This window comes from Bombus vosnesenskii, unplaced genomic scaffold (assembly GCF_011952255.1).
Source record: "Bombus vosnesenskii isolate JDL3184/JDL3185 unplaced genomic scaffold, Bvos_JDL3184-5_v1.1 scf7180000014961, whole genome shotgun sequence".
NCBI lineage: Eukaryota > Metazoa > Arthropoda > Insecta > Hymenoptera > Apidae > Bombus > Bombus vosnesenskii.
In genome coordinates this window covers 12,757-36,334 of record NW_022883741.1, presented here as the reverse complement: position 1 = coordinate 36,334, position 23,578 = coordinate 12,757, and the positions used below count along the sequence as shown (strand labels likewise).

General features: G+C 41.0%; 1 pseudogene; it reads left to right on the top strand.

Annotated features, from left to right (window-relative positions):
* On the top strand, nucleotides 1-22,789 carry LOC117240819 (annotated as a pseudogene).
* Nucleotides 22,790-23,578: the final 789 nt, after the last annotated feature.

Here is a 23,578-nt window from a genome sequence, read left to right as displayed (position 1 = left end):
AGTCATCGTCCAATAGCCGCACACACGACGCTGGTGGGGCTCCGCTTTCGTTTGCACACGCTATAAAGCCCCGCTAATTGTCCACGCGGCGAACAGTCGGTGCGTGCCCCCTTTTAAACGACGATGTAGCGCGGCGTCCGAAAAATCGAGGATCCGTGCACCCAAGATCATTGTGACGATCGAGATCGAGCACGTGTCCTGGACTTGGATCACAGGATCACGAGAGTCGTTGCGATCCGCGATTTCTTTTGTTATTTTTCCCATTTCCGTTTTATCCTGTTGAAACAGTGAAAGGACATCCGAAAGAAGAAGAAGAAGAAGAAGAAAAGAGTAAAGTTTGTTCGAAATCGACTTATCGAGTCGGACAAAAGTGAAGAAGCTAGATTTCATTTTATTTCTGTGACTTCTGCAGAGAGTTTCTCGTTTTAGAAACAAAACCACGACGAGATTTGTGATACGCCTAGTGAAGTTTCGCGTTGCTCTCGGACGATCGTGGAAAAGGTAAACGTTTGTTTGCACCGATCATTCGTATCGATGTGTCGCGTGAGACTTGAATTTTGGTACAGTGGTTCGTCGTGAAAGTATTTGAACGCTGGTCGTAAAAGGCTTTGGTGTATAATGTATGTTATCTGTTACACGGAACATTATGAAGTATATCGGGAAAAACTTGTTCGATATAACCGTACCTGTGTTATCTTAGCCGTGTCTCATTACGGTGATAATTAAACTTCAAAATGTTTCGCCTTATATATTATATATAATATAACACATATTATAATATCTACTATATCCATAAAGGACTTCTATAAGTATTTCAGCATTTAGCATAGATAACTTACGTATCTTTACATAATGCGTTACATAAAATATTTAAAAATTTCTTTAGTATCGGAATGAGACATGACTATTGTAGGTCAGTCAAATTTTTAGTCAATCTGAAAACTCATATAGGAGCTACTGCGATATTCATTGATCGCGAACATAATACACATGATATATTTACAAAATGTTTGCACAAATATTCAGATATTTTCATGTGAGCTACTGTATATTTGCTATTTTGCGAAGAAGGAAGAAAATGAAGTTCTTTCATTGCTCCAATCGTGTTTTATCTCTCATTAACACTTGCGTCGATAACCTACTTAGATGACCAAATTTCCATCGTTGAAGATAACAACTAAAAGTTTGGTATTTGCTTCGATCAAGTTACATACATACCTTTTCTTCGTGATTACTCGGTCTCTTTACTTCTTCTCACTTTCACGACCAATTTAATTAAAATCCGAGCCAATGACTGCTATAACACTGCTATAATATAATAATATATGGCTCTTAAGATTGGAAGTTTCGTTAAATATCACGATATAATGGTGGTCCGTTAATTGATCGAGATTTTGACTTGTTAAATAAACAATTTTGTCCTTATTAGTTCTTTAAAATGTCTTCGTGATGTGACAGTCAGTGTATTTGTGTTGACCTTTAATATACTGATGTGCAGTGACTTTCACGTCTACATTTATTTAGTTCAGATATTTTACTAATTATTAGAAACATACTGCAGACAATGTAGTAGAGCCTCTCTTTTCTGAAATAATAGGAAGACGAAATTTCATTTATCCAAATACAGTTTAAGAGTAATCGACAGATTCTTTAAATATTTATGAATCCATAATCAGATAATTTTTTCAACGTAAATAACTACACAGAGTTACGTTCTTTATCGTACTTCGAATTATCGGAGTTCTTCTACGAGTGCCACGAGTGCTTCGGCATGAGAAGATATCTTTTTATTAGAGTTTTCGTCTGCTGTTTTCATTTATATAAAATCGCCATTATTATCGTCTACGTGAAACATTTCATTACATCAGAATACTTGCGGCTTTCTACCGTTGCCAACATTCGAGGAATCTACTTGCTTTGAAGAATTTTCAATTATGTTTTTCTTCCTTTAATGTCTGTGACTCTGGCTTCTCCAATATCGTGTATTTTTGCTAATTTTGTTGCGCTTACATCACTTTCCAGTTTTCTCGTTTACATCGTATTTTCCTGCGATAGTTAGACCGCTTCCTAGTTTCATACCAAATTCGTATAAACACAATTCAATGAATCAAATCAAGGAAAGAGTACATTGTGTATGAACACTGACGACATACGTATGTACATATTTGAAACGGAAAAGGGCATTCGTTACGAAGAAATATTGTGTTTGGATAATAGAACGTTCGGATATTAGGCTATTTGCATAATACCGTGATATACATTTGCTACATCCATTTCGGTGTACCAATTAGGAATAAAAACATTAAAAAAACAAGTTGAAATGATTTACACAAGAAATAGAAAAATTACCACGGTATCTTAGAATGTTTTAGTATATTACGTACATCATTTTGCTTTTTTTGTTTATTTTTTCAGTAAGTGAAACACAGCGTCTGTGCCAGAATAACTAAGAGTAAGTTAGACGTTTGTGAGAAACTGTGACTAACTCCGAGTACAACATACGATAGAATGGTAATAATAGTGAAACTTATATACTAGGTAAACATTTCTAGTAGGCACTATTATGACAAAAATATAACAGTACAAAGTAACTTAGGAGTAACAGAATCATAAAGTTCTTTAAGGACCCTTTGTGAAGAAACGTCGATGATGGCATAAACATTGGTATGCTGAGAGTTGAAGGATAGACGTCTATAGAATTTTGATAGTATCTGTCAGATATCTGTATCTCGTTGAAGATCAACAGCATCAGAGATTTCCTAGAACTCTGGCTCATTTAACAGCTAATTGTTTTAAAGAAGGTTAGACAGAAGAAATATGATAAATCCATTTATGTTAATTTTCTAATTATAGCGTTACTTTATGATTAAGTATAAGGTTGAAGAGGAATAAACTTACCAGATCAAAGTCCTTTAAAACTTGCTTATTCTTTCGAAGATAACTAACAAATCCGCAAAACTTTGTAGAAAGCTGTTTAATCACAAAGTTAAATAGATCTTTGAAATAGAAAATTTGCCAGCTGTGTATTCAATCTTAACGCTAGAAACTAGCAAATCAGACAAAATCACTGACATCGGATTTGTTGTTTTTGGAATTTCTAAAAATATACAAGTGTTTTCGATAGCATCAGTGTTCACTTTTATTGGAACAGAAACGCGACTATATATACTTATCCATTATCGTGATATTTATCGAGACTATGTATAACATATTTAGATGGGTATCAAAAGGTCGGACGTTTTAATGATAAAATTATGTTTTTCTAAAGAACATAAACTTAGAAAACTGCCTTCTTCTCCATGAACTTGGTATGTTTAAATGCCACGATCGACTAACAAAGCACTGTACTACAAAATACCAATCGATGCCGATCAGTGAGAGGTAAACTCACTATTCTAGAACAGGTGGTCAAACACTGCAATTAAGCAACAAGAATAGGACAACCGTGACTCATATAGTCTTTCAGAAGCCAAAATGATTAACTCTTTGTACACTAGTTCTTGCACATTATCTTGGCACACGGCGTTAGCGTTCAATTTTTCTAGAAGAGAAATTACTTCCATAAGCTCAATTTGTCGCAAAAAAGAACGCCGTAAACAATCATAAATTCCAAGATGAATAAGAAAAAAATAATTCCAATGTTGTCGCTGAACCATGGACTTTTATCATATAAAGCGATAATTAATCTAACTTACTCATCGTGTATTACAACAAATTTTTATTTCATTCGTTGCTTATTATGCAAAAGCTTATTCGCGTTAAATATGGTAGAACTCGATTAATTAATCGAACTTTTATCGATTTGAAGCACTCACTTGAACGTGAGCTCGTATCACGCGAACGAAAAATGATGAGTAGCGAAGAAAATTGGTGAACTCTTGTTATATGAATTCCAATCGATCCATATAAATTGTCCGTCAGGAAAATCAGATAATTGGGATTGCAATCTTAAATAAAATTTCTGTTTCTATCGACTACAATAAGTGTTTTAATGTATCATATTAAGAAACAATTAACTCGATAACGCCATTATAAATAAATAAATAGAACGATAATTCCTCGAAAACGATGGTATTCCAATATTAATAACAGATTTCTTTCCTTTCTTTTCTTCGTTTTCCCTTACGACCAAGAAGAACACCAATCAATAGGAAGACTTACGGTTGGAAGTGAAACCAAACGATCGTTCCACTTTGTATTGTTACGAGTCTGTAAGTTTGACTTTGTAGTTTGTGCGAGTTCCGCGAGATCAAAACGCTATGCTGTATCTCGTGTGTATCGAATGAATTTCAATGGCTCGATCGCGATCACGATCGCCTTCCCTGATCGATTCGAAGGCGAGAAAACTGGCCCCGCAGGGAAAAATCACGTATGCAAACTATATGTATCCATGCTAGCCATGATCGCTCTTATTAATTAGTTCTGGGATGTAATAGTTGTTCAAGGTGCGCACTTTTGTGTAACCGGTTACCGAGAACGTTTGACACACGCTTGTCCTCGTTGTTAAACGTCCAGGCCGGAACGGAAGCGATCGGTCGATAACGATCGTCCTGAGATCGTTAAGTCACTCGAGTTATGACGATCGTTACGAGCCTCCATTTTCATTGGTGCGTCGGTGGACGAGTTATTGCTACTCTGCTATGCGTTTTCAATCGGAAAAGGTCGGTTTTGAAGCTGTGTTCAATATTCGCGCGTAGCTTTTGCTGGAGCATACGTTTCTCATTAATTTCACGGATCGATTACTTTGGGGAGGTTTCTTACATTTTTTAATCGTAAAATTATTGGTTGTAAGATTTTTTGATATACCATATTCTAAGGGATCTCGCTTTTTTAATGTTGTAACAATTTTCTAGAAATTGCAATGTAATTCTTAATCGAATTTTTGAGCCAGAATTATTTAAAATCATTATATCTAGCAATGTACGAGAAATATCGCAATACTTGTTTCATATAAGTTATTATATATACACACAGACAAATTATTTACATGCACAAATATCGCTTGCATTTTTTTGTCAGAATAAGGACGGTACCTGATGGGAAAATTCGTATTAATTTAGGTGGTCCTGGCTTAACGTTAGGGATAAACACGTGTTCGTTTTATTGCACGCTTTACGCACAATCCGGAAATCAATGCTAACTTAGTCGATCGTTGTTCAAAGCGAACAATTTATCACAGCTGACTAGTTGCTATGTAGGAATGTGTTTATTCAGTATTTTTGTTAAGGAAAATGTATTTTTAGTGTTGTATACTTCATGTATATACAGATGCAGCTACGACTCGGATAATTACTGATTAATGATAGCAATCTGCTATAATTGACTAATACTTACTATAATACGTTTACCTATTTTGCATACAATTTCTTTTATCTTTTTTTTTTTACTATGAGCAAATGGTGTTGGATCGAACGCATTATGTATCTTTTTCAAATTTTCTTATTTTATATTTTATATTTTTATTTTATAGCTTCCTTGAAAATTCTATGAAAATTAGGATTTTTAATGATTCGAAGATTAGAAAATTCGAAGATCGTGAGATTAGAAGATTCGAAAATTCAGACTGAACAATTTGGAGATTTGCAACCTTGTGAATTAAAAGATCCAGAATTTGTTAGACTTATTAAAAAATGGTGTATTCAAAAATAGCATATTCTCTTTCGAAGACATTTTTCTCAATGTATCCTATTGGAAAGTACAAACTTCATATATCACTTGAATCTCGATTAGAATCTCAATTAAAGTAATCATCATTCCACACAATCATTATCGCCAAAAATGTCATTCAATTTGTGGCAGAAAAATTCTTTTCTCGTGTCCATCGGCATACCGTTGTAACGTAAAGTGCGTTACAGTATACGCGAAATAATTTATGCAAATGTTACCAAGCCCCTAGAAAATAACAGTTATGTCACGGACTGGTCACTTCCGGTTCTCTCGTCATTAATACTCTTTTTTTTATCTAAGTTCGTGGTAATCGCAACGAACATTAATTACACAGAACCGTAATAAATAATCATCTACACTTATGAAACATCTATGTATGGACTGTTTTAAATGTTTTACATATGCGCTACATCGGTGATTAATCGAACGCGATCATCTCGTAGATTTCGTGAAAGATCAAATCTAACCGCAATTATCTTACAAAAAATGTCATTAAATTAATAATATTTTAAACGAACTTAATTCTACGAGAAATTTCATTGAACGCCAGTAAATTAACGATATTTAAATAATAAATAATATTTCATCAAATAAAGAAATAATTAATCAATTAAAACTTGCAGGGACGATTTTATAATCGATTTAATCATCGATCTATTTTCGAAATGATTTGCAAGATTGAGATCTGAATCGTGTAAATTGCACGGTGTAAATATCATATCGTGTTGTACGATGGTTGAAAAAAAGCGAGTTTGTGCAAAAGGGGATTTCTCTTTGGGGTATAAAAGGTTTCTTAGAAGACGAAGGTGGTTGGGAAAGAGTTTAATTGGCGGCAAATTAAGGATTCAATTATCAAAGGGAGCAAAAGCTTTCGCGCGTATATTTTATATTGAAAATGATTGCTCTTGATTCAACGTTTATAACGTTGGCCTTCGTGAAGTAAAAGTAAAATGGCGTTCGCTAACGGTGTCGAATCTTTTCTTAACGATTCTAGTTGAATAATATCACGAATTTGTCGGGATTATTGTAACAATAATTTTACTTACTTGTTTTAATTATCCAGTAATTAACTGTAGTAATCGTTCACTGATAGAATCAAATTTTTATCGAAAATTTTATTTAAACAAGATTCAAAGATTCATACAAATTACTATGGCGCTACAATAATTTCGTTTACTTCTTTCATAAGCACACAATCTTTACGATAAATATCTTCCTTGATAATTTTATTTATGTAATACCTACTTGGATTTTTTAATAATTAACTATAATTGCTTTTTTATTGGTGCTTGTTTCTTAACTGAATAATCTTTAAAAAAAAAGGCAACAATCGTGTGACATTCTGCACAGTGTCAAAATAAGCAGGAACCGGAGGTATGGTGCTCTATTATTTAAAATTTTTATTAATTGTCTTTAGAATTAATTATTATTTACACATTACGCACGATACATTTTGTGTATTTCATGATCATTTCTTCTAAACAAACTCTTCTATTCCAATGACAATTTACATCTGATTACATTACATTTTTATTTAACAATCCTCACGTCCCAAAAATATTATCTTCCTATTTGCAAAAAGGATCTAATAAGAAGCAAATTATTTAAAGGACACTCCAGTTAGAACGTACAAGTGACAGCAATAAGCCTTCGATAGTATCCTCCATTTTGCAATAACCTTGCAAAAATGTTCAAGGATCTTTCCTTTTCTCTTCCTCTCTAGCAAATTCAAATCACTTTTTCCAGTACACTCTGTATCACCTTGAATTAGCCTTTACCTAAGATTATATCGTGTCAAAAAGTAGCATGGCAATATATCTAGACAATACAAACATCTACTTCCTTTCATCTCGACTTTAGATTTCATCTTCTTCATCTTGATTTCAACAATGTGGTTCACCTCACCTTGAACCCGTTTAAGAAAATTTAGCGAAGAAGAGATTTCTCCGCTTAATAAGAGAAAGATCATAACACGTTGATAAACATGAGAAATTATCCGGCTAAATGTAACGAAGAGATAGACATAAGAGAACTTGCTACTAAAACAACAGTCGCTCACGTGAAAGTACTCGGGCACTTAAACAAACCTTTGGTGATTTTTATACGAGACACTTTGAGATTTCATTGACACTGAAGTAAGACACGATCGTCGTAATTACATTGAGAAAATTTGAAACAAACCTAAACGTGTATATAGAAATTTCATATATTTATTGGAAACATATATTATTGTTATTTTATATATAAAAATTACCAGAGTATTTGAGCAGTCAATTATTCGCTAAATTAATAAGAATAATAAGCCACGATGTACGTAGTAAAATCATCATCATGTGTTATATACATATTAATTTTTCATTTAACATATATATTTGCGAAATATATATACATTGTCTCATGTATATATATCTTCAATATACAATCTCAGATTGATTCCAAATTTTACTATTATAATCTCGATAATCGTATCTCGTTAGAGTGCTAACGAAATTATAGAACGTTTCGTGATATGAAAGTATTCGAGTACTTCCGTGAGCCACTGTATATCATAAGATCGATCACCTTGATCGTTTATCGATCTGTATTCGTAAAACACATAAAAAGGTATGAACGCATTGCAACACGAATTTATTCGACGACCTAATAATACCCCATTCACCTTGAACTTAGTTTCCTCGTAACGTGTAATTCGAGTTAAGTAGGTGATCGAGGATCATTGATTCGCAGATATCGAGATAATGACAGTCATGGCGGAGTCCGTAAAAGCCGAGGAGGGCGAACGTCCGAAGATCGAAACCTTCGACGACATACTACCGTACGTTGGCGAGGCCAGCCGCTACCAATGGTTCCTTTTCATCATGCTCCTTCACCTTCGTCTACGCGTTCCTCTACTTCACGCAGTTCTTCATCACGCTATTGCCAGCTGAACACTGGGGTACCGTTCCGGAACTCGAACGATGGAACCTCACAGACAAACAAAAGTAAGTGACACTTTATGTGCAATTTGTCTTATTTGAATTATTGAGTTATACGTAACGAACGATCCTACATAGTTTCTTTATGTTCGAATTTACCCTGTTACGCGATAGACATTTTCAGCTCCGGCAGATCGAAATGGTCAATAATCATGTTGATCGTATAACAAATCAATACATGTTTTCATTAAAGACGTTCCTTTCGATGTCTAGAATTAACCACCTTCTATAGGAGACAATTTATATGCATATGTACTGTTAGAATTTAATCTTGGAATTAGGATTAATATTCTGTGGAAGACACAATGTTTATGTTGAAATAATACAATGTGATATTTATTAAACAATTATTTCGAGAGTTATAAATGTGCGTTCTGGAATGTAGACAGTTGGCTAGTTATTCACAGACTGGCTTAGTGACCCATGGCCCTTGAAAAGGTTTAGAGCCCCACTCTCTATGCAGTAATGAGTGTGACCTGTGTGGGTGTCTGTGTGGCGTCACATGTGGCACAGAACCTTCTAGTAGCTTCTCGACGTGCTCGTCTAGAATGTTCCATTCATATCCTCACGCTTCTTCCGGCGTCCTTTTGAAAAAGCATGCACGTGCTAACTGCCGTGGTGCATCTCACGAACGCACGCTGGTGGGGATGGCGCTGGCAACGAATGGAAGAATCTGTACGATCAAACACTCTATCCGCATGCGACTGATATCGTTGTATTCCAACATGTACATATCTGTTCAAGTCACGTGCACGTAGTTTAAACCAGGCTTCTCGAAAGCCTGTTTGTTTTCCATGCAGGTCGCAATAAATATTCTCGACGACAGAATCTTCCACTTGCACGGAGATTTCCATTTTCTCAGCTGTGATAACGTATCGCATTGGGACAATTTGTTTCTTTAAAACCACAATATAATATCTGATAACATGCACGAAACAACTGTGTTTATTGAATCAGGAAAACCCAGGTATTGCGTTGTATATGTAAATGCATATGTAAATATCGTGTCGTACGGGAGTGGGGGAGATAACTGTTACGACCGTTCGCGGAGAGACGCGGTCGCGAGGAAAACGCGTCAGCGAGAGGCGTAAATTCTCGCTACGATTCGGTGAATCGACGCCGCGAAGTAGTCGTTCCCCTGTTTCGGTTAGGATAACAGAGGTGTTTGAATGAATATGACACAGTAGTAAGTTATATTTCACCGTTTATTCCAACAACTTATAACGAAGGCAGTTACGCTGGTGCGTGTGTACGAGATGAGTGAGTGACTGATCTGCGGGTGTGGGTACCCGGTTAAAGGATGTTGACCGTTCGAAGGATGTAAAATCAGTACTGTCTTGGGAGACGATGATGTGTCGGAGGAACGCTAAGGATGGGTGTGTCTAGCGCACGGGACCATCGGATTTGTTCGTGACGATTTGAGTTAGGAGAGTGAGGGAGTAGGCTTCGTCGTTAATTGGTTAGACGAAGGGTCTTAACCGCCCTCGAGAGAAAGTGGTTAGTGGGAGGAAAGTTGCAGCGTACGTGAGAAAAACTAACTTTCCCTTGTTAAGCCGTGGTAGACAATAGTCTCTAGAAATTCCTCGGAAACAGATGTTTGTTTCGTTTGAAGGACCTTTTCTAGGAAATCTATGAAATTTATGGAAGGTCCTTGAAACTATGGAGGATACGCTGCGAGTATCCGAAGACATCTGGTTGCCATATTGCCTGCGGTGTGTGGCCTCGGCTAGGTAGAATGTTACGCGACGTAACAATACCTGTAACCAGTTCGCGACGAGATAAAAATAGTTGGAAATCGCGATTCCATAGTTATACTATTATCAACGTCTTTTTCACGTGTTCTATTTCAAGAACGTAAGGAATTACCGGCGAAAGGATAGTATGTCTGGATGGCACGATTCCAACGAATCGTGTTACCATTCTTGACGACGCATGCGAGATCTGGTTTTCTACGATCCGTCAACGAAGAAAATCGTTCGTTACGCTTGTTTTCCATTGAATCACCCTGGCCAAGGCGAAACTATCGCTTTGTAGATCGACGATTTCTTAGCGTTCCGCAGGCCCGCCGGAAACCAGTTTGGTCGACGACCTCCGGCAGATTCTAGACGTTCACGTGTTTCGCGAACTTCTTTTTTTTTTTGTACGTGGAGAAATCCTCATGGACACTCCGCTGCTGCAATAATCGCGTAACAGCAGAGTAGTGTCGGACTCCTACCGACTAAAACTCCACGATGACCATCTTATGCGCGTGACAGGGGTGCTCCAGGAACCTCTTATGAATTAACTTCAGTTGCATCCCCTTCTCGCGTTCTCTTGTTCGAGCCGGCTATTGAGTAGGCGTTAGGGGGAGGCCGTTGTCCCTAGCGCTGTCACTTCTTCTGGTCGTAGTCCGTTGGGGTGGTGGCGGGGCGGCTCTGGGTCGTCTGACTGCCATCCTTCTCCATCGTCTTATCCTGCAGGGGTGAGAGTCTTTTTTCTCTCCCTTTCCGCTTGCTCCTTCGCGAGCATAACTCGCTCGCAGAAGAGGCGGACGGCCTCGTATTCCTGTGACCCTCTCAACATCGCTTCCACAATCGCTGAGGGGGTCAACATTTCTCCTATGGCGTGCCGCAGGGTGTAGCGGGGCAGCTCCCACGCCGGACAGAGCTCCAGGGTGTGCTGCGCTGTGTCCCTGCCCTCTCCGCAGTGGTGGCAGATGTCTGTCGTCTCTCGCCTTATTCTCTTCAGGAACTCGCCGAACACGCCGTGTCCGGTGAGTACTTGTGTCATCCTGAATGTGAGTGGGAGGCCGTGGCGGCTCCTCCATGCCTCCCAGTTTGGTAGGACCGCATCCGCGCCTCGGTGTTCGCTTCTCCCGTTGATCAGTTGGAATCGCCACAGGTTCCATGTGTCCTCCTCGGCGGTTCCTGTGTCGTTTGGAGCCGCCTGCTCGGTGGGGTCTTCTCCCGGGTGCCATTCTCTCCGGCGGGTGTATCTCTTTTTGAGCGCCAGCGCCCGCAGCTCCCACGGGGGGGACGCGGCTAGGGTGGACGCCGACGCGTGAGACACCGTCCGGTATCACCTAATGATTCTGATGGCGGTCACTCTGTGCAGCCTTCTCAGGAGCAGAATGCTGCGACGGCTTGCCATCAGGTCGTCCGCCCATACTGGAGCCCCGTACATCACTCGTGACCGAACGACGCCCTCGTAAAGTCGGCGCACCGCGTCTCCGGCCCCGCCGATGTTCGATAGTAGGCCGCACAGGGCATTGGCAGCCGCTGACACCTTCGGGATCAGTGAGTCGAAGTGCGGCTCGAACGTCCACTGGCTGTCGATGGTGAGTCCCAGATACTTCATCTGTGATCCCACCCGGACGGTTTTACCTGCCATGTTTATGCATAGGCCGGGCGGTGGTGTCCCTCGCCTCTTCCTGTCAAAGAACCAGGTGGCCTCCGACTTCGCAGGGGAGACTCTCAGGCCCAGTTCGTTCACGGCACGGATCGCACAGGCCGTTGCGATTCCGCTAATGCGCAGCGTCTCGTGCCAGCCACGACCCTCGACCAGGATTAGGGTGTCGTCCGCATAGCATACTATGGCCGCGCCTGGGGGTAGCGGGCATCGTAGTACCTCGTCGTACGCAACGTTCCATAGTATGGGGCCCAGCACCGAGCCCTGCGGGACGCCACGCTCGACGGATCGCTTTTACTCTCCTTCCTTACTGGTGTAACACATCCACCTGTCATCGAGGTAGGCTCGGATCAATCGGACGAGGTAGCTGGGAACCTCGAAGTGCTCCAGGGCCGTCACTATCCTGTCCCATGGCATGGTGTTGAACGCGTTGACGATGTCCAGGGAAACCGCCAGCGCCACGCCTTTCCGGGAGACCATGTCCTCCGCAATCGCTCGTACGCGTCTGACCGCGTCAATCGTCGAGCGCCCCTTCCGGAAGCCGTACTGGCTTTCGTGCAAACCTGGCACTTGGCCCGCTATGTGTCGTTCCACGCGGGCGGCGACTACCCTCTCGAGTAGTTTGCCGACCTCGTCCAGTAGGCATATCGGCCGGTACGCTGACGGCGAGGTCGTCGGTCGGCCCTCTTTATGGAGCAGGACCAGCCTCGCCGTCCGCCACGCACGGGGGTAGACTCCCTCCCTCAGGCATCTTGTGAAGAGGTGCCGGAGTCTGGGGGCCATGACCCCCATCACTTCCCCCCAGATCCGGCCAGGGATTCCGTCCGGGCCCGGTGCCACATTGCGGGCGGTCATTCTTCTGGTTGCCTCCCATATCTCCTCCTCCGTGACTTCCCAGTCGTCCCTCCATTCCAGCGGTCGTGTCGTTTCCCGTGGCCGTTCCGCCGCTCTGTTTTCTTGTGGGGGAAAGAGCGTTCCGGTGATCCGCGTCAGCAGCGCAGGCTCCATTTCCGCCGTTGTCAGGGGGCCCATCGCGCGTAGTTTCTGTGTCACCGTCCTGTATGGCCTCCCCCATGGGTCCGACTCGACTGTTTCGACCAGTTCGAACCAAGTACGGTCCTTCGCTTTTTTAATTTCCCTTTGCAGCGAGCGCCGTAGCGCGCGGTACGTCCGGTAGCGCAAGGAGACTTCTTGTTCGTCGCGTCGTCGCCAGCGGCGGGCCCTTAGGTACTGTCTTCGGGCCCGGACACATCTCGTCCTCAGTTCCGCGATGTCGGGGTTCCACCAGTAAACTGCTCTGCTTCGCACCGTGCCCGGTGTGGCTCGTGGCATGGATGCGTCGCAGATTGCTGTCATGGCTTGGCGGAGGTTCTCGGCCTCCTCTTCCACGTCTGCTTCGGTCGTCGTTGTCGAGGCCTCCCAGCTCCAAGCTGTTGCTATAGCAGCCGCCTGGAGTAGATCTTCATTCCTCTCCTTTATTTTCCATCTAGGTGGTGGGCGCGCGTGTCTCCCCCTCGGCGGGCCGCGCCCGTCGTTTGTCGTCGGTATTCCAGGTCCAGGTGCGTCCACCTCCATGAATATGTAGAGGTGGTCTGACAGCGTCTCGACCCCTTCGGCCACTCTCCAGCCTGAGATCCGCCTGAATGCCTCGGGGGAGGCCCATGTTATGTCAACAATGGAGCTCCCTCTGCACGTCACGCAGGTACTGGTCGAGCCCCTGTTCACTAACAGAAGTCCAAGTCCCGCGGCCCAGTTTGATAGCGTGCGGCCGCGCGCGTTGGTCCTGGCGTTCCACCATTCCGTGGAGTGCGCGTTGAAGTCTCCCAGGACTCGCCAACTCCGTCTAGGAATTCTTCGAACGCTGCCCGTCCGCTGTTAGGTGACACGTACACCCCCACCACCATCATCCCTGCCCACTCGACCGCGGCGTACCCGTTGCCGCGTTCCAGCAGGGCTCCGTAGGCGAACGCCCCAGGCGTTGATGTCCAGGTGACGGCAACCATTCCGTCCGTGTCTCCGACCCACTCCGGGGCATCCAGTACTCTGTATGGTTCCGCCACCACCGCTAGGGCGACCGTGCTCTCCCGGATGATTTGGTGGAGCAGGTCTTGTGCTCGCCTTGACCTTCGCAGGTTAGTCTGGAGGATGCGCATTCTCAGTTCTTTAGTGTTCTTTCCTTGTTTGTGGCTTCCTCCGTGCCTACCTCCTTGTTCGCGGGCTTAGGGTCGCTTTGCGACGGGGAGCCTTTCTCGCTGCCTCTTGCAGCCGTGGATCCGCAGGCGGCTCCTTTCGTTCCTTTCTTCGAGGGGGCACAGGCCGGTCCCCCCATCCTGTGCACCGACGGTGCTCCAAGCGCCTCGCAGAGCAGGCATTTCGGGCTCGCAGTAAGTGCATGCTCTCGCCTGGTGCCCTGGTTCGCCGCATCTGAAGCACAGGTGCCCCTTGTCCTCCTTGGCGGTGCAGGTCTTCCCCGTGTGTCCTATCCCAAGGCACCTGTAGCACTGTAACGGTCTCCGTTCGATGGCTTCGACCTTCGCCGTCGACCAGCCTATGGCGACCTTTCCAGCCTGGACCAGTTTCCTCACTGCACTGGCAGGGCCTCGTATCCATACGGTGCCAAGTCCGTTCCGGGCGGGGCGGATTTCTCCCAGCCGGCTTGCAGCCGCTCTCCCTCGCCAGGGTGTTCTGGATTTCCATCTTGGTGGCCGCTATGTCTATCAGGGACACCCTTGCCTCCGCGGCTCGGAAGGGGGTCGCCACGCGGACCTCGTTCGGGTCCAGAGCCCGCGTCAGCTGTGCTGCGAGCGCTGCGGCCTTCTCCCTTCCCTGGTCCTCAGGGACCTCTAAGATGACACCTCCGGTGATGGTCTTCCGCATCCTCATCGTGTTGATGCCGAGCTCGGTCAGGGAGACACTGTCCTTGGCCGCAGCCAGCACCTCCGCGTAGGATTGGCTCGATTTGTCCGTCAGGGTGATTGTTACCGCTGACGTTCTCGGTGCGCGCGGGAGGGTCCCCCTGCCTCCCCCTCTTCGTGCGTTCTCCAATCCACTCTCCGGAGTTTTCCTCTGGCTCTCCGCCCCTGTCTCGGGGATCAGCTTCGCCGGCTGCTTCTTCCCTGCCTCCTTCTTCTTTCCTCTTCTTTTCCTTCCGACGGTCTGCCATTCGGTGACAGCCGTTCGGCCACCCTTGGGCGCTGAGACGCTTGGGACTCCAGGCTCCATCCCTCTCGTGTTCGCGGCAGGGGCGACCTCCTTTCCTTCTCCTTTTTCTGTTCCCTGCAGTTGTTCCTCCAGTCGATGCAGCAAGGATCTCATCTCCTCTACTTGGTGCTCGACTGCAGCGAGACGCGCCCTGTAGCTGCTCTCATCCGCGGTGGGGCGCGAGGCCGGCTCTTTTCGGAGTGCCTCTACCGCCGCCTCCAGTGTTGCTATGCGTCCTTGCGCTATAGCGAGTGCGTCGGTGACAGGGTCCGTTCTCCTCACTTACTCTGTCACGCCCGCGGTGATGGTTCTCGCCGCCTCCTTCAGGGTTTTCCCCTGCGTGCCCTTGTGGCCGCGGGGTGCCTCGGCAGCCTTGGCCACCTCGGCGGCCCGGCGAATCAGTTCGGCTCCTATGTCCGCCGTTGTGGCTGTTCTCATTACGTGTTCCGCGAACTGATCGGCTAGGAAATTTTTTTTCGTTTCGCACAATTTCTCGAATCTCCCCGCGTACCGTTTATTTGTCTGGAAATAGACTCGCCGATACGTGCAGCGATCGGTAATTAAATCCCAACACAATTCGAATGCCTCGGAGTGCAATAGATACGGGACGATCGTCCTTCCAGCTCTTGCCTTTGTTCCTATTTTTACGGTCATTGTCTCTTTTCCTCTTTTGTATTTTGTGCTTTTGTTTTCCTGTTACTTTATTCTTTCACTTTTCCCATTTTTGATTTTTTTTTTTTTGAAACAGCAGATTTATAAATAATAAGTAGGCCGCGGATTTTTATGCGAATTTTACTTTTACAGAAAATTTTAAAATGCAAAAATGTAAACACTATTAAAGATAATGTGTTATTACTGTTACTGATATCGTCGTTATTCTTTATTAGAGAAATTATTATAGATTTTTATATTGTTATGTATATTACTTTTGTCACTTTTTTTATTTAAACAGGATTCGAATTAAGTTTCAAGGAATTGGACTAATTTAAGATTAGGATTAAAAACTATGCACTTTTGAGTAGAATTTTCATCTTATTTTTCCCATTTCTCTCCCTCTCTCTACCATTTGCTGTCATTTTTCCTTGGTTATTTAAAAAAAGATAAGAAAATCAAACGAAAATTAGTATTCTTAAAAATACTTCTTGCAAATTTCATCACCGTTAATGTAACGTATTCTTGTTTTATGTAGGATTGCACTATCGATCCCTCCAGCGTCGAGTGAGGAATTGCTGGCGGAAGGTGCGACTTCGTTTTCGCGATGTAACATGTACAATGTGAACTATACCGACATATTGGAGAGTGGTATCAGAGAGGCAGACCCATCCTGGCCCCAATAAAACCATGCCAATATGGATGGACCTTTAATCACACGATGATACCATACAAATCTATAGCTGTCGAGGTAAAATCACAAGAGAAAATTATATTCTTTATATAAAGTAACTTCAAACTTTCGACACCGATTAACAAATTTTTATTTAAATTAAAACTGTTGGAACCGTCGTTCTATAAATATTTACGGTCTTTCGTAAAGCTGCTGACGATAGCATATAATGCAGTCATTATAAAAGAAGTCCTTGTTGGTTGCACGAACTTAGACGTAGGTGTAATTACTTGTTGTGTTGTTTGCATCTTAACAGAGCTCGTTTATAGCGGAATATAAAATTAACCTTGTCATCCTTAATTATTTGTACGTCTCGGCGTATTAAATCACGAACATGAATCCGTTTATATAATATCGCATAAATCGGAAAGTGAAAGTTACAACTGTACAATAGACAGATATTTCGAATTGAACGTATAAATACGCATTTGGTAACTTCTTACGACTCAAGAAATTTTTATCGAATATTTATCGTTATTATTATTATTTCTAATTTCTATTTCTGCTATTTTATTACTAAAAAAGTCCTACTTAAATCGGGAGATACTATCTTCTACTTAACAAATTTATATTCCTTCCACTATGACAAATTCTCTAATCATATCCAAGAATTATGCAAACAACCTCTACTATTTTATTACTAAAAATATTACCAAAAGACTACAATTAACTAACCTACGACTCAGGTTCTCAATTCTGATGATATTAAGAAACTACGGAATTTATTACTCGTCCTTTCGTCGTCTTCCTTATTCTCTTCACCTTCTATCGATTTTCCAACCACGCCGTGTTTTTTCATAACTAGCCGCAATCATAAAGCATCCCCCTTTTCTGTTTCAGCTGGAATGGGTATGCGACCACGCATTCCTCGGCTCAGCAGCACAATCGGCCTTCTTCGTCGGCAGCATTCTTGGAGGCTTAATATTCGGTTACATAGCCGACCATTGTGGCAGAATTCTGGCGTTGGTTGCGTGTAACGCGGTTGGTTTCATCGCGTCTGTCGGCACTGCGTTTTGCAACAGCTTCTGGAGCTTCTCTCTGGCGAGATTAGTCGTCGGTACCTCGTTCGATAACTGCTTCAACGTGCTTTTCATTATCGGTGAGTCATCGAGAAAATTATAAGAGAGAAAAAGCTGTTGAGAATAGGAAAACTATAATTTATGACCTAATAATGAGGCACCGGTATCGGTCCCGTTTTACGTAACGATTAACTATTTATGACGTGTTTGAATAAATGTTTATTGCCCTATGTCGGTTTGTTTTTCCTTAAGTCAAATTTTTATTCGAATTTTACGATATCAATTTTAAGATATTTAATGGTAAATGATTTTACTGAAACTTTATATTTTGGAATTATAACTCGTAATTTGAAATTTGTTGTGTAATTGTATATCTAGTTTGGTATTAAAATTACATGTGTCTAGGGATACTTTAAGATATTTTATTTTAAACGACAGGATACTTAATTCTGTATACTTTTCTGGTATGAAATTGTATCTTTCGAGTGACCTATTTCCCTATGGAGAATAATCTTCGGTTATACCACGATTACTGAGGCACTCTCCGTTCGATATTGAGATGAAAGCAGTGTTCCTTTTAAAATTCTTTTTAATTCAAAACGATCTTACATTGTCGATGTTAATGATTTATAAAATCTACAAATAAGTCCGAATATTTGAAATTAGATTGGTAAAAAACGAAGAAAGGACAAACCTAAAGGAAATAAGGAAACAATATTATTATATCAAATGAAGAAACGAAATTGACGAAACATTTGGGAAGATTTCTATAACGATGTAATACAATAACGATATCACGAATTATTCTTTCAGTGATCGAATATGTCGGTCCGAAATATCGAACTCTGGTAGCGAACATGTCGTTTGGACTTTATTTCGCGGCAGCCTCGAGTCTTCTGCCTTGAATCGCATATTGGATCTCAAATTGGAGGATCCTCAGCATGGTCACCGCGTGTCCTATGGTGGTTGCGTTTGTAGGACCATGGATTGTTCCTGAAAGTGCACGGTAGTTTAATTCCAATTTCTTTTTCATTATAAAAATATAATACAAAGAAATTTCGTAAGTAAATTAGTATACGATAGTATAGTAGACATTTAATCTTACCTCGTCCTTTGGATTATTTTTGTATCTTCGTATCATCGGAAAATTCTTTAAAAATAATCCTCAAAGAAATATAAGAAATTTCTTTTACGTTAAAGTTTCTCTTAAAACATCAAAAGTCCTTTGAGACCGGACCATAAAAATTCCAAAATTATAGCTGAATTAAATTGGGTAATATTTTATCCAGCAATACATACTATCTTGGGATCGGTTATTACATCGATTCCTCTGTCTCGTAAATAAAACATCTCAAGGTCAACATCTTTCTCTCGATAAGCCATCACATTTTTAGCTGTGCAAAATAAATGATTGATGCGTAACTAGACAGCTCTATTCAAATTTGCACAAAAAGTTTGTCGATACAAAAGGTTGGTGAAAGTGATGATTTTGAAAATTTCTTACAGGCTTTTATAACGTTTGCGTATTTCATATACTTCCGTAGTTGGTACATAACCAGTGGCAGGGTGGACAAAGCGATCGAGATGCTGAAAAACTTCGCTAAAGTGAACGGTAAAGAGGTGAAGCAAGAAATATTCGACGAATTTGAGAAAAGTTGCAAGGCGATGAATGAGAAGGATCAATCGCATAATCAATACACTGTCCTACATCTCTTCAAGCTGCCACGACTTGGTCGTATCACTATCATGCTCATCATTTATTGGTAAGTTAACCTTTCCAACATCAATCGAACAAACTACACAGCTAGAACTTTTTACTTGTAAATTCTCAGCAATGATTACAATATTATTTTAGAAAAAACTAAGACACCAGAGAAATTTATAATCATGTACGAAAAGATATACAGGGTGGTTGGTAACTGATGGTACAAGCGGAAAGGGGATGATTCTACGCGAAAAAAGAAGTCGAAGATATAGAATAAAAATTTTTCGTTTGAGGTTTTGTTTTCGAGAAAATCGACTTTGAATTTTCGCTCGGAAAAATTAAAAAAAAATTCTATTCTATATGTCGGGCCTAGCCACGTGTGATGTTGCCTCGGAGGTGTCGATACAATAGGACATACGTTGTATTAATAATCAAACTTCAGGCAGAAACTGCCTAGCAACGGCGTTTGGAACCTTCTCGATGCTTCCAAACGGGTATAGAAAACAAATGCAATCGTACAGCGAGAAAAATTCCACGAGGCTGGCATTCGTGTGATTGCTTTGGAGAGTGATACATCGAGCATTTTCAACAATCGTATTTTGCGCCTAAGATTAGTTTACGTTTAGTGAAGAGTTATCCCGTTGACTGTGGATTCGTTTGAACCCAAAGACATTGTTAATAGTGTTCATTAAACTTATTATTCATACAATTTATTATTCACTAATTTTATCATTCGTTAAACTTATTATTCATTAGACTTATTATTTGTTAAGCTTTGTGATAGTCCTGTATATACGTGTAAATATAATCTCGGCTTTGTGAAACAATGGCTAATTCACGTGAAGAGTTGTTACAAAATTCTAACCATAACCCGACATATATTTTCGACTTCTTTTTTCGCGTACGACACCCGCTTTCCGCTTGTATCACCAGTTACCAACCACCCTGTAGATAGGAAAGGTATTCAATTTTATACTTCCTTTACGTTTCTTATATTTTCTTTGTTTTTAATACTATGATAATTCTGAATCTTCCTGCATTTCCTAAAATAAAATTAACTAAGAATATGTTCTTAACTCTCAGCCTCACGATATTCCAATTATATTATACCGTTAATTCAACCAAGTTACCAATCAATCAGCCTCGACGCTACTTCCCTGTCTTTATAAAACCAGTATTAAAATAGACACAAATTATCATAAACTAGATACAAACTACTCAAATGAACATTAAGAGAATATATGGGGCATTTTATGCGGGTCATTAAGAATCTGCTTAAGTATATAATTAGCATCGATAAACGTCAAACGCGAGGGAACGAGTATGCGAAGGATTAATAAACGATCTTGAAGTCCAGCGTGATTTATGTATGACTCGGCTGATTTTTTTCTAGGTTGCTGATGGTGTGGGTGTTCGACGGCCACGTTTGGAACATGAAACTTCTGGACCCCGACGTTTTCACGTCGTTCTCTTTAGCGTCCCTCACGGAACTTCCGGCCGCTGTTCTACTCGCCCTTTTCCTCGACAGATGGGGCAGACGATGGATGGGTTTCGCATCGGTGTTCCTCTGTGGCATTTTCTCCTTCGTTGCCATCGCTGCCCCCTCTGGTAACATTTTTTCTTTCTTTTTTTTTTTATTTCTTGATAAATGACTTGTCAATCGATATTATTCAATAAAATAGCAGGAACGTGTGAACAGCAGTGAGAAAGCGGGGGTGAATTTTATAGAAAAAATCCGGTTTTATCGATCGACGGTCGTTTTAAAAAGCGCTTTTCTGAAGCTTCTCCAGTGAAAGCTTTGGGAGATTGAGAAATGAAAGCTCGTGCTTGATGCAAGAATAATGTTTTTGTTAGATAGTAAGGAGATAAGCGGTAGCGTTAGGGGATATCCGTGTTTTCAAGGACATTAAGGAGTGGAAAATAGACATTTTTTAATCCGTATTTAGAATAGAACGTTGTAGTTATAAAACAATTTACTATTTTTATTTCCTCATCTTGCAACAAAACTTTCCTTCGAATTCTCTTTTATCGATTATAGACAACAGACTTGAACGACATAATAATATAGACCCGTATTATTTAAAATCGTATTATAGAGAATTTACAATTATACAATTCGGTCATTTTACTTAGTATTAATAATAATCGAATCTTATAAAATTTTTTTATACAAATATTCTTCTTCTCTTCTTTTCTTTTTCTTTTTCGCCCTTAAATCCTATTCCATTAACGATTGACATTTATTTCTCAACGTCACATACTCGACAGGGATGACATTTAATTTTTAATTGAACCATGCGCGCATCGGGTGTATGTATCGTGCGTGGAATGCGGCGATCGTGGCATTTACATATTTCTCAACTTATTCAAGGTTCGACAATGGTTGCCATGGCGATTATAGCGCGGCTTGGGGTGAATATCGCCGCGAATATTGGTTTCCAATATGCAGCGGAAATGCCGCCGACTGTGGTGAGAGCTCAGGGCGTGTCTTTGATCCATATCATCGGTTATATCGCCCACATTTTGGGACCTTACATTATTTATCTGATAAGTGAATCGAAATTTCTGTTAACGACATCGTATTTCTACGATCCGAAAATTACTCAACCTCTTTTTTAATTTACGACTAATATTATCTGTTATTGAAATACGTTTTTTTAGGTTGGTTTAATTCGTAGAAAAATTATGTTCCTTGTCGGCCATGGATTCTTCTTGTGATCTTACGAATCACGGAAACAAGATAGATTTTCGATATATTTTCCTCCGTTTCGTTTTTTTGCGAAGGAAATGTAACTTTTCTATTGTCTGTAACTATTTACAGGTTTGCGATACTACACTATAGCTTCGTTTCTAAATGAAACGAATGTTTACATAATCTCGTTATACAGGTAACACCAATGATCCTTTGTATATTGACAACTTCTTCAAATTCTGTCTTTAACCAATATTCTTTATTAATATTTAAAAGAAGTGTTCATTTATTTCCCGAAAATCGAAGGGAAATTAAGGAATTAGCGGAAAGCGGAATTAATCGCTATTACTTCTAAAAGAGGTATAAAGGGAAGCGTATAAAAGGGAGAATATTTTTCATTTAATTTAGGCTGACATTGATCCATCTTTACCGCTGGTTGCCCTCGGTTTGCTGTCTTTTGGACACGCCTTCCTGACCCTTGGCTTGCCAGAAACGTTGAACCAGGAATTACCAGAAACCCTACAGGAGGGTAACGACTTCGGCAAGGAACAAAGTTTCTGGTGGGTTCCGTGTATATCCTCGTAAGTATAGATTCTATAATATTCTTCCTCCGCCTTATGTCAATATAAATTTACTAATAATCGTTTATTTCAATTTGACAGGAGCAAAATGCTGAAAAAATCTTATAGAAAGAAGAAAGGCCTTTCAAATCCAGCGTTTACTGGCAGTGTTCAAAAAATGGATTGTACTAGGTTATAGCGTGAAACTTGCCAGTGGCGCAAAACTTGCCAGTGGCGCGAAACTTGCCAGTGGCGCGAAACTTGCCAGTGGCGCGAAATTTGCCAGTAGGGTGAAACTTACCAGTGGCATGAAACTTGTCAATGGCATGAAACTTGTCAGTGACATGAAACTTGTCAGTGGCGTGAATCTTGTCAGTGGCGTGAAACTTGCCAAATTCGTTGTAAATATAGTTATTAAACGTGTGCGTGTGATGTTAGATGTTAAGATATTACGAACGTATTGAGATTGGAGAGCTATTGAGAGAAACTAGGAAGAAGTATCGATTACTGCAGTGAAAGAGACAAGAATCGTCAAATTACACAAGGTATACGTTTAAGCAATTAATTGACGCTTCATCGACGAAGTAGCTTTGTTGCACACAAGATAATTTTCTTTAAAGTGTATCTTTTTTTAATTGGATTGACTGTATAAAAATGTGAAGAAATTTAAAGAATTAAGAACGCGGCATTTAAAGTACGTTGCGTTCACATATTGCGATGTAATTATTTCGCGTACTATAACGTCGGTAAAGTGTTGGAAATGAGAAACGATTCAAGTATCTTATGTAAATGTACAATTAAATTCAGTATTGGATATATGTATTAAAGGAAGCGATATATAAGGAAATAATATACCATAGTATTTACGCATCTTTCGCTTTAAAAATCGAAAAGAAAGATCTATATCTTTTTCTTCTTGCTCTTTTTTTTCTTTTCTCGTTGAAGGAATACTCTAGTTGAATTGATTTAACTATGAAATACCGTGAAT